We start from the raw sequence: 12,722 nt of genomic DNA, 5'->3' as shown, positions 1-12,722 counted from the left end.
CTTAATTAGTTTCATTAATAGAAACACACTCAACAACAGAAAGGTCAGATTAGACTTCATCAGAACACAGCGAGAAGAGCTGGCACATAAATAAATAACAATATTTGAACAGATGAAACTATGATGAACTTGAACCAGAACAATGGGAAGAGAAAAGCATGGAGAAAATGAGAAACAGCTCATGATATAATAATGGATTGCATTTATATAGCGCTTTTCAAGTCACCCAAAGCGCTTTACAAGTCACCCAAAGCGCTTTACAATGCCACTATTCATTCACTCTCACATTCACACACTGGTGGAGGCAAGCTACGGTTGTAGCTACAGCTGCCCTGGGGCAGACTGACAGAAGCGAGGCTGCCATATCGCGCCATCGGCCCCTCTGGCCCACACCAGTAGGCGGCAGGGTAAAGCGTCTTGCCCAAGGACACAACGACCAGGACAGAGAGCCCGGGAATCGAACCGGCGACCTTCCGGTTACAGATACGCTTCCCAACCCCCTGAGCCACAGTCGCCCCCTGATATGATGAATATGATTCATAGAAAAGCTGCAAAACTGATCCTACAGTGCTTCACGTCACCAAAGGATAATGGCTGAAAAGTCTTTTAAATTAAACAAATGAGATATTTTTCAACGATTGTTTTTTCATTAAAAACAATCGTTATATTTAAAATTATGCCAGCTTTTCAAATTACATTTGAGCCTCTGAAAATGAGAGACTGTGTGCAGAAGTGGCTGAAATTCCTAAACACTTTTTTGGGATTAAAGCTGAAAGTCTGCACTTCAGTCACATGTTGATTGTTTGATTTAAAATCCAACAGTGATGTACCGAAGCAATACTACAAAATCTGTCAACAAAGATTTTTTCTTACAAAGTCTTAAAATCAGAGTTACAAGTGGATGCCAATGCAAGTGGCAATGTGCTGCACTAAATATCTCAGTCATGTTTTCTACCACTTCTACGTTTTTGGAATTGAGTTAATTGAGTTAACTGGGTTATTTGACTAATAATACGACTTGCTGTGTTGTGCAGATGATCCAAGATATCTGATGCGCCAAGAAAACAACATTATGGTGGCTTGAAAATGCAGCTACATCCACCTTTTATCTTTTATCTGCCATTAAATCCAGATGTTCTTTCCAGCAGAAAGCCAATTTCCCAAATATAGAAATGTTACTTTACTTTTAAAGAATGGGATCTGTGAAGTATTATACTCGGTTTGCCGTGGAAATCATCTCTAGGCTGCTAAACTATCAGAGTGGAAATGATTGTACATTGGCATTCAAAAAGGCTGCTTCTGTCTCCTCGTCCTTCGTTCCCAGACTTTCCATCTGAACGCCTCGCAGCTTGTGACTCTGAACAAACTTCTTTGGACGGGCAAAGAGAGCAGCTGACAAACTGGTTGTCCTGGGAACGCCGCGTGCATGCTCACTTTCCACTCGACATACATTACACTTCCACTTGACATGTACATTACATTACAAGAGACACACGCCGGGGAGAGGGGTGGGGGGGATGTGTGTGGGAGACAAGGACCAGGAGTTACTTTTCTGAGGATGCGGCTTGTCACAGCACATCACAGAGACAGCCGAGCTGCGAGCACAATAGGCAATTAGAAGCTCCCATGGAAGCAGAGGAGACATGATGTAGCTAATAAGGGAAAATAGAGGAAGGACTGGGTGTAGAAGAGGAGGGGGTGGTTGTTGTTGTTTGGATGTTGCATCCTTTGAAGAGTTTGATCCCGCCAGGAGGAGATTCACCTTAATTTACTTGTAGGAAACATCGGGAGCTTGAAGGGTTTGTGTTTGGGAAGTACACAGCAGCCACGCGCTCTGCTGTGATATCGCAAATTTCTCACAAACACGCCATCAGCCTGCATGCTTCCCTAAATTACTCCATTTATAGCCTGGAGTGGCAGCAGGTGTTTGATTCTTTGTGGTGTAAAAGTCGACAGGAGCGGTGAAAATCTCCGCCGAAGCTTTCCGTCTTTCATCTCAGCCGCCGTCCCGTTTAGAGATGGCAGCAGCTGACCTAATTTTCCAGGAATGTGGACGCTTTGTTTTTAAGCCCATCGATACCCTTTCAATTGGCTGGATGCACGCTGACATATCTGTGTTGTCACACTTGTACCTTGCTGTGGGAAACGCCTTATCCATCGTGCAACAGCACTGGGGAGAGGTCTGACCCGCTTCCATATTCATTTTGCAGGCGTACAAACATAAAGAGCTGCAACAGTCAGTTCAACAAGCACAAGTCCTCTGGAAGAACTGAAAGTAATTTATTTTATTGAAGAAAGCCTGACCAGAGAGCCAGATTGACGTAGATAAAATAAGTGACGTACCATATATTAAACAGCCAAACAGAAACATGATGCACAAAGTTTTGAAATGTAAATTAAATGAGATTAATATGAGATGGCAGTCATGCACTGGGGCTGGAAACAGAAGAAGTTAAAGTTTTCTTCTTCAAACTTTTCCTGCATCTCCCTCTGTGGAGTCTGGGGATCTCTGAGCTGCTACACTGATGTGTGTCACAGCGCGGGAACAGCAGGCCAAACATGCACAAAAACAGCCAATCAAGAACAACCAGAGTGGCTGGTATTTCTACTGTTTGTTATCTTAATGCTGAACTGTTTGCATTTCTCAAAGCTTAGTCAGTTTGTCAGTTGTCATTGCATTAACTGCGAATGCACTGTGCAACTTTGTGCTCCAAATTAACAGCATTGCTCTGTGCTTTTAGTGATGCTGGTGACTTCACCAATGCACACTCCGTCTTTCACCACAGTCCAGATGGAGTAGTGCAGAATGTGATCGATCTGCAGTTTCTTCAAAACCTAGTCGAGCTTTTACTCCGAAGTTAGAAGTATTTATCTCTTTGCATTGTTACCAAACCACAATTAGTCGAAGACAGTTTGACATCTTTACGGTAACAAAGACAGTTAAGGCCTTTTCACACTGAGTGCTTTTGCGACAAAATTAGACGAAATTCAAATGCAAGCTTGTCGTGTATCATCCACAAACACCAAAAATGTGCTGTTTTTTTAAAAACTTTGTTGTTAAAAAACTGAATTTCAAAATTTGTAATTGATAACTGTTAGAGTCAAATTGTTAAATGCACACACACACATGGATACATATACAGTGGGGCAAAAAAGTATTTAGTCAGCCACCGATTGTGCAAGTTCCCCCACCTAAAATGATGACACAGGTCAGTAATTTGCACCAGAGGTACACTTCAACTGTGAGAGACAGAATGTGAAAAAAAAAAAAAATCCATGAATCCACATGGTAGGATTTGTAAAGAATTTATTCGTAAATCAGGGTGGAAAATAAGTATTTGGTCAATAACAAAAATACAACTCAATACTTTGTAACATAACCTTTGTTGGCAATAACAGAGGTCAAACGTTTACTATAGGTCTTTACCAGGTTTGCACACACAGTAGCTGGTATTTTGGCCCATTCCTCCATGCAGATCTTCTCGAGAGCAGTGATGTTTTGGGGCTGTCGCCGAGCAGCACGGACTTTCAACTCCCGCCACAGATTTTCTATGGGGTTGAGGTCTGGAGACTGGCTAGGCCACTCCAGGACTTTCAAATGCTTCTTACGGAGCCACTCCTTTGTTGCCCGGGCGGTGTGTTTTGGATCATTGTCATGTTGGAAGACCCAGCCTCGTTTCATCTTCAAAGTTCTCACTGATGGAAGGAGGTTTTGGCTCAAAATCTCACGATACATGGCCCCATTCATTCTGTCCTTAACACGGATCAGTCGTCCTGTCCCCTTGGCAGAAAAACAGCCCCATAGCATGATGTTTCCACCCCCATGCTTCACAGTAGGTATGGTGTTCTTGGGATGCAACTCAGTATTCTTCTTCCTCCAAACACGACGAGTTGAGTTTATACCAAAAAGTTCTACTTTGGTTTCATCTGACCACATGACATTCTCCCAATCCTCTGCTGTATCATCCATGTGCTCTCTGGCAAACTTCAGACGGGCCTGGACATGCACTGGCTTCAGCAGCGGAACACGTCTGGCACTGCGGGATTTGATTCCCTGCCGTTGTAGTGTGTTACTGATGGTGACCTTTGTTACTTTGGTCCCAGCTCTCTGCAGGTCATTCACCAGGTCCCCCCGTGTGGTTCTGGGATCTTTGCTCACCGTTCTCATGATCATTTTGACCCCACGGGATGAGATCTTGCGTGGAGCCCCAGATCGAGGGAGATTATCAGTGGTCTTGTATGTCTTCCATTTTCTGATGATTGCTCCCACAGTTGATTTTTTCACACCAAGCTGCTTGCCTATTGTAGATTCACTCTTCCCAGTGTGGTGCAGGTCTACAATACTTTTCCTGGTGTCCTTCGAAAGCTCTTTGGTCTTGGCCATGGCGGAGTTTGGAGTCTGACTGTTTGAGGCTGTGGACAGGTGTCTTTTATACAGATGATGAGTTCAAACAAGTGCCATTCATACAGGTAACGAGTGGGGGACAGAAAAGCTTCTTACAGAAGACGTTACAGGTCTGTGAGAGCCAGAGATTTTCCTTGTTTGAGGTGACCAAATACTTATTTTCCACCCTAATTTACGAATAAATTCTTTACAAATCCTACCATGTGGATTCATGGATTTTTTTTCCACATTCTGTCTCTCACAGTTGAAGTGTACCTCTGGTGCAAATTACTGACCTGTGTCATCATTTTAAGTGGGGGAACTTGCACAATCGGTGGCTGACTAAATACTTTTTTGCCCCACTGTACACTCAATGCCTTAGGGTTTATGATGCACCATAGGAGTTTTTTACAATGGGTGTTGCTGTAAACTGTGTGTCACAGAAGTAAAAGGCTGCTGTGGGGTGATGCTTCTTCAAAGTGGTCTGACACCAAAGGCAGAAGGGCTGCTCTGAGATCCTTCCCTTGCTAGCACGTGAAAACCGGTTGAGCTGTTCTGTCTTGCTTTGTTAACGGGAATAAGTCTGAACTAGCAGACCTGTGGAAGCGCAGACCCAACAATAACACACAATGATGAGCTGGTCACCGTGTTTCTAAACAGTAACTGAGATTCTGGGTTCATCCAGTTCTCACGAGACGCCAGCAGCAGGGAGAATTTCACGGTTTCATCCAGGAGCTGAAGCTGTATCACGATCGCTTTCATGCATATTTCAGGATGTCAGAGGGGCAGCTTGAGCTCTTGTCTGCAGAGTTGGGACCACATCTGAGGACGCAGAGAAACTGATTGATCTGAAGCAGTGTCCAGCTGTGTGTCTGAAATAAAATAGTATTATTTCACTATTTCCATATCATTGTACATTCAGTACTGATGTGTGTTTTGATCTGCGAGCATGCTTGTTGCCAGATCCAATCGTCTGATTGGTCTGATTGCATGCAAAGAAGAGGAAAAACGCAAAACAAATCAAGCTAGGTTTGAAAGATCAAAATGCCACAAATTTTTCCTGCAAAATTATGCGATCGGTGTGAACAGTGAATACTTTTAATGCATAATATATTTGCGCATTCTACACATCCGGTGTTTAAAGCTCTTTAGTCTGGAAATGTTTTGGAAACACAGTAAAAAAGTTCTTTTACATGCCAGCCGTTGTGCATCACTTTTGGCTTCATGCTGCTGTTTGACGAAGATGAGCATAAATTCTGTGTAATAAACATTCAAGACTGTTACTCTGTCATAAGTGGTCTCCATCCCTCCAGTTGCTAAGTTTAAGTTATTTATGTTGGACCCCTCCTGGGGTAAAAGAGAGAAAATATAGAACAACAGCACAGGAAGTAAACACACTCACACACAAATAAATAAATCTATAAACAAACTCTCCACATCCAAATATAAAAATAAGTTCATTTGAAAATGTTACGTGTGCTGTATTGTAATATCTTTAGCACATATACAGGCAGATATTTCTGTCTTTGCTACTTAAAATCGTCCAAAAGCTTTCTCAATCTACAGAGTGCACTGCCACGTCCAATACCACGAAACCATCGAAACCTCATAAATTAACACCAAAAAGAAACATCTAGACTTCACAGGAACACCTGGTTAAATATTCTATCATTTATACAGAAGCTGTTGTTAAAAATCACAGATTTCTAACTTTGCCTCAGGATATCACATCTCCTCATCTCAGCTGCAGCTTTTCTGTACCTGCCATTCACTGCACATAAATAAGTCAATCATGCATAATCAAGTATTTGTTTTAGCTTTGCCATCAATTTAAAAACACTCTCCTCCTGGTTATTCTTCAAGCATCTAGACTTAAGGAAGGGGCATCATTGTGATTTTGAATCCACCGGTTGGCTGGGTGCCGTTTGTGTGGAGTTTGCATGTTCTTCCGGTGTGTTAAGAGTGGGCGAGAACAACCCACAGAGTTAAAAATATAACCTTGAAGCACAGGAGGGGAAAAAACATGGGGATGATAAACAGACACTCTGAGACAGGAAAAAGGGAAAGCGTGGCTTTATATATCCAGACACAATGAGGAGAAACAGCTGAAACTAATAAGGGGTAACAAGAGCAGGAAAGCAAGACTAAATATAGGACAAAAGAAACAAAGACTATCAAAATAAAACAGGAAGTAACTAAACAGGGAAGCATCTAACAGAGACAGGAGGGAAAACCTGAGGCAACAATAACTACAACTAAGAATCTAACGTTATAAGACCAATAGTTAAACTAAGGATAAAACAGAGAATATTCAGTAATATTTAAAATTTCAAAGTTTAAAAAAGAAAAAAAGAGAACAAACAAAAACAAAGTCAGTCTGTGTCTCAGAAGGAGGAAGATTACACTGTTCTCTTCAGGTACTTTGGCTTCCTCCCACAGCTTTTTACGTTAATTGATTATTCTAAAGTGGCTGTAGACAACCCTGCTAAGCAGGAAAAATGCATGGAAGAAAATATGAAAGGATCGTGTATTCCTGTTGCCATTCACCAGAAGAAAATCATCTTTGTCTTGCCTCAAAGTTTCAATTACTTTAACCAGGTCAAACAGTTATTTTGACTATTGATGCTGTGAATACTGTGGTGCTGTAGAGTGGCTGTATGTGAAGAACGCTGAGGGAAGTTAAAAAAGAAAAAGCAAACCTTTCATAGCTCTTATAACAGAAATATATACACTATATAACAATACAAATAAGTTGTTTGGCTTTTCTCTTTTATTGAGTTCTCACTCTGGTAATTAAGATATTACCGTTGTCCATTATTATTGTTATGTGTGTGTATCTATAACTATGGCCTGTATAAAGTTTAGTTTGTAATTTAGTTTTTTTTTTTATACCAACCTCGCTGATGTATCTTGGTTTTCCACTTTTATCTTTTCATTTATTTGTTGGAAATAAACGAATCCATCTGAATGGCAGTCTAAAAGAAGCAGGAAAAGCTCGGGGAACGAGAGGTACACAAACAGAAATTAGAGACAGCAGCAGCAATGAACACAACGCAGACAATAACAAAAGAGGGAACAGAACAAAAGCAGCCGGTAAAACCACAACGAGAAACGAGAGACAGAAGCAATACAGAGGTGGTCGCTGACATTTATCAGCTATAATTGGTTTTAAGACTTAAAGGCAAAAAAGCAGATCTAACACCGTTGATGATGTTGATGTGAGTCAGACAGCGATAAAACCAACCAACATAGCATAATGTGGAATACTTATGCACAAAAATCTGACTACTGTAGCACCTAAGCAAATACTAACAATAGGTGTGTTTACCATGAACAAATAGAGTCTGAGCAGAAGAGCAGAATAGTTCTGCTTTCTTTCTCCTCCTACACTGATGCTACACCTTTACACCAGGTGCAGCAGCTTCCCCATCAACAATGAACACTGACAGTCTGCCCAGGCACTCTGCAAAATGTATAGACTTAGACTTTAAAGACTGTAAAGAATTATTTGACCCGTCCTTAAGTTTTTGGTATTCATGGATGATGGCTAAGAAACACTGGGAGACACAAAATGCACATTTGAATGGAGGAAACAGGAAGAAGCTGAGAATTCAAGCTTTTGAAGCCCAATAAATAAGACACTTACAATCCTGCTGACACAGATGATGCTGATAATTTGTGTAGCATTATGAGTCCTCAGGAGAGGCTCTTGATGAGGCTGCAGCACTTCAGCACTGGAAAGGATATTCAGAGAAGGCCTGATGGTTGGAGAAATGTTCACAATAGATAATAATTCTTAAGATAAATACCGAATTGATCCTGCCCTGCTCTATCCAACCTTAATTACCACACCAGATTGCTAGTTCTGGACAATTTAGCAGCAGCTTCGATAACACACAATTGCAATATTATTGCTCTTTCCATCAATATTGGAAGGGTTCAGCAGGAATCCCAGCCATCTGATTTTTTCTGCACATCCAAGAAGGAAATGTCAGATATTTCGAGCTATGCAAGGTGCAGCTGTTCTTATCTTATAGTGGCGAGGTCCCTAAAACAGAGCTGTGTAGGGTAACCAGATGTCCCTCCTTATGTAGGACTGCACAATATTTTTAGCCCTTGTCCTCCTGGCCCACATATTAAGACAATGCCCCACATTTTGATTGTTTCTGCTTTTCTAAAGTCAATACTGTAGGACAAGACAGTTTTCTAAGATCTGGCTTAGGTCTGGCTTAAAAAGAAATCCAGCTGCAAAAAAGAGAGGATGCAGAGAAAAGCGTTCACAAAGAAGTGGCAGAATCCAGACGATGTTTAACACTGATGTAATGCTTTCAGAGAGAGGAGGAGCTATACCAGAGGCAGGGAGAGTAAAATCCAAATATTTATTCCAGGCTTAAGAGCAGATAAAAGATACAGAATGACTGGAAACCAGAGGATTGCGCTGTAAAGCAGAATTTTGGGTTAACTTTTAGGATGAACTCTGGGTTTTCACTGTTACAATGATGGTTCACTTACTGGTGTAAGTTATGCTACAGATCTGGTTCAGAGCAGGTTGTTTTTGAGATAAGAAATGTGCAAGGACAAACCTACCGCCTACTGGCCTATTAATACTCTGGAAAATAGCATCACGAGTCTTGGAAGATGCTCAGACATCAGTGTGTTGACAATAAGAGGGTCTGAAGTCTTTGTCTTTCTCTAATGAGCATCAGTAACAAATATGATTCTTAGATTCAGAATCTGTTTTCTTGTCTCATATCAAAGTTGCATGTAGTCCCACATGGTCAGGCTCCTGCCTTTAGCAAACATGCTGAGGGCCTCTTAACTGCTCCTATTTTAAAACCAAAGGTGATCCCAGGCTTTTAGGTTGTGGCTGCTAAACTTTGGAAGCGTCAGTCCGTCAGGTAGGCTAACCAGCCTGACGGATCGAGGAAGCCTGACGTAGTCTAATCGATCTACCTGATAGACTGCCGGCTGATTCAGTGGTTTGTTTTAAAACAGTTGAAAACTCGGTTTTAGAGGTTAATTTTCTCTTGATTGTTCCCCCATTATTTTGGCTCATGTGTGTATAGAAGTGTGTATGCAGGAATGAATGTTGAACCTGTAAACTTAATGTGAAGTTTTTAATCAGACTGTGAAGCACTTTGTGACTGTATGTTTTAAAAAGTGCTCTACAAATAAAAGTATTATTATTGCTAGATTACGTCTATGTTTGAATTCTATTTCTAGATTAATTCTTGCTTTCAGGCCATTAAACACCTCTGCTGAAAGAGTAAGAGCTAAACCAGCCCTGTGTCCATCTAAATATTACATTATAGAAATAATAATTACAGTATGACATTTGTTCAGTGCACTCTCACGTACACTTGCACACACACACACGTGCTGCTTTCAGCCTATATTATGGCTTCAACCGTATTTTTCTGATATCATATTTTTATGTTTCTTATGTGAATCAGCTGCTCTGCTGCTGTCCATGGACATACTAATATTTCTGATTGGATAAGGAAATGATAATTTGGGTGAGGTGAATTGCTTCATAGTGCAGGAATGCATGAGAAAATAAACTAATAATAATAAACAGAAAAAAATGGAAACTTAAAGCTGGAACGGTCAACTTGACAAAGTGCAAAGATAATCTGGCAAGTGGGAGGTGGACAACTGGTGTATGCACAAAGAAGGTGGTGCAGATACTGAACAAAGAGCAGTAAAACTGTCTGAAACTGAAGTAAAAGTGGCAGAAATGAAAAACTATTGCAAAATATTGCCAAAAATAACTTGAACAAAAACAATAAGAGACTAAACTTTTTAAAAAATGCCTTACGGGAGTGATATAAATGGTTTAAATTACGTTTTATGCAAACATAATTAAGAAATGTTGTTAATGTTTTCCAAATATGGTCATTCAATATGTTCAGGGAAGACACGAGCATCCAAGCTTGTATTGCAATATCCACTACACTACACTTTTGGTTGTTTGCTTTTACGGGTCCACAGTACATCATTTGTCTACATCTCATCCTGTTCCTACCATCCTCACTTAGCACACCAACCCCCTACCCTGCATCTTGCTTCACTTCACTACATCCATGAATGTTCTGTGGTCTTCCTCTTATTTTCTTGCCTGGCAGCTCCATATTTACCACTCAGTCCAATATATGCACTCTTCCTTCTCTGCATGTCCAAGCACTAGCACTTTTTGGTTCTGGTAGAACCGAGTTAGAAAAAGGCAATTAGCTGCTTTTATTAAAGAAAAATCAGTGTTTGAAAATGACCTCTTTTTCTTGACCAAAATGTTCTTTTTGTTTGTTTTTTTAAGCCACATACTAGAGTTTGTGGTGTGAGAGTCGAGTGCTTTGTACGCCCACTATCCACCCCCACCTCCTCCTTCTGACACTGATGTAGTTTGTAAATGCTTCTCCTCATTTATTTTAAATCAAAGCTGCTTCTGGATGTGATCCAGAAGGAATTATATGTCAGCTAAACTGGGAAAATGATTTATCTGCAATGAAATATTAGAGCCAGGACAAGTTAAGAAAAGGAAGAAAAACAGATCCATGTGTTGACCATAACCAGATATGATCAAGGGCAATAACAATCATTACTAAATCTAGGATGTCAAGAGTAGTTTGTCAGAATTTTGTGATGAAAACTTCTTAAAGTGCTCTTTCCCCACCTAGGATAGTAAAGGGCAAGACGTTGTTTGACTGGTGCAATGCTTTCTAGTTTTCTCTTTAGACTATTCCAACATTGTTTCCGTTGTACATTTACAAACTTGTTTTTGATCACTGTTGATTCCTAATAATCAAGTCTTGAAAGACTGAGCCTTGTATGATGGATATTATAAGCCTCAGCCACATGGGCCTAGAACCCCTGCAACCTCCTGTTACAGGGAAAAAAATGTATATTTCCTGACTAGTTGGCGAGTGGTTGCTAGCAGTCACAAGGTGGATGTAGCTCCAGAGGTAGAGCAGGCCATCTACTAATTGGAAGGTTGGTGGTTTGATCCCTTGCTGATCCAGTCTGCATGCACATAGTCTTGGGCAAGATACTTACCCCAATTTGCTTTCTAATCCATTTAGTGTGAATGTTAGAGAGCACATACACAGAAAAAGCGCTTTTACGAATGAAGCAAGTTGTATAAAGCACTGAGTGCTCAGAGGAGAAAAGTGCTATGTAAGAACCAGATCACACGTAGTTGGCACCAAAGATGCTGATGTTTCTGCAAAAGTTGAGAAAAGAGCACAACAGAAATGGAAAAGGTTCTCTTTCAAAGTAAAAACTGTACCTCACAACTGCAACCAACATCTTTCAAAATGCACAGTTTTACTGTGAAGCCAAATGCTCTATTTCCTGTTTATGTTGCACTTTGCACAGTAGAGTAGAATAGTTGGCGAGTGTTCGCTAACAACTTGATGTCTTCCATGCAAATGTGTGCAAATGACCAAAACAATGAAAGGAGGCTCTTGGTCCTGCACTGTCCTCTTTGTGACCTAGCGACACCAACAACCTCCATCGACCATTAATACTTTGTGTTGATCATAGACCAGCCTCTAGGTCTTTGTGACTGGGATCTGATGTGTCATCTGTTAGTCAAGTCAAGTCACGTCAGTCTTATCTTATCAGTCAAACTGGGTAGTTTAACCTCACGGACAGTGTCCAGGAACCTTAAGAGCTTTTTCTCTTTGCTTGTTGAATGTGTTTCTGTCCATGTGTCTCCTGCGCTGGCTGAGGCTCTCAACTTTTAAACCTGATCCAGTGATTTGATTTCTTTTTCTGAATAGACAAGAACTCCCAAAACTTTTCAGTTGGCCTCTCCAGCTTTATTTGCACTATTCATGTGCAGTTTTTCTCTAAGCCAAGTTTACAGGTTAAGGAATCCTCCCGCAGCGGTTGCTCGCGTGTCCGGTGAGCTGCTGCAGGGCTATCGATCAAGAGAGATGAAGACTGAAGGTTGCATCCTGCCTGTCTGTGTGTTTATTTAGCCTACAGTAAGGAGGGGAGCGTGTCTACCGAATGCCAATTAAGCCAGTGATGGTCAGATCATTGTCACACTGCGCTGATGACTGGCAGGTCTGACAAGCTGGCTGAGCCGTGCATGTGGTTCCTTTAATTAACTGCATGTGGGCGGACAGAGCGAATGTGCATGTCAATGGAGAGCAAGCTTCGTATATTTTTTGTAGAACAAAGGATAAGAAATTGGGGCAGCGTAAAGCTTCACTGCTCTCTGACAGAGTAAAGTGAACGCTCTTCTATAAGTTGGTCTCCTGAGGACAATTTTTTGGTTTCTGCCAAGCATTTTGTTTGTAAGTGCAAAGCAGAATGGACAGCATTTAAGTGAGGG

This window comes from Astatotilapia calliptera, chromosome 9 (assembly GCF_900246225.1).
Source record: "Astatotilapia calliptera chromosome 9, fAstCal1.2, whole genome shotgun sequence".
Classification (NCBI taxonomy): domain Eukaryota; kingdom Metazoa; phylum Chordata; class Actinopteri; order Cichliformes; family Cichlidae; genus Astatotilapia; species Astatotilapia calliptera.
This window is presented reverse-complemented; position numbering follows the sequence as displayed.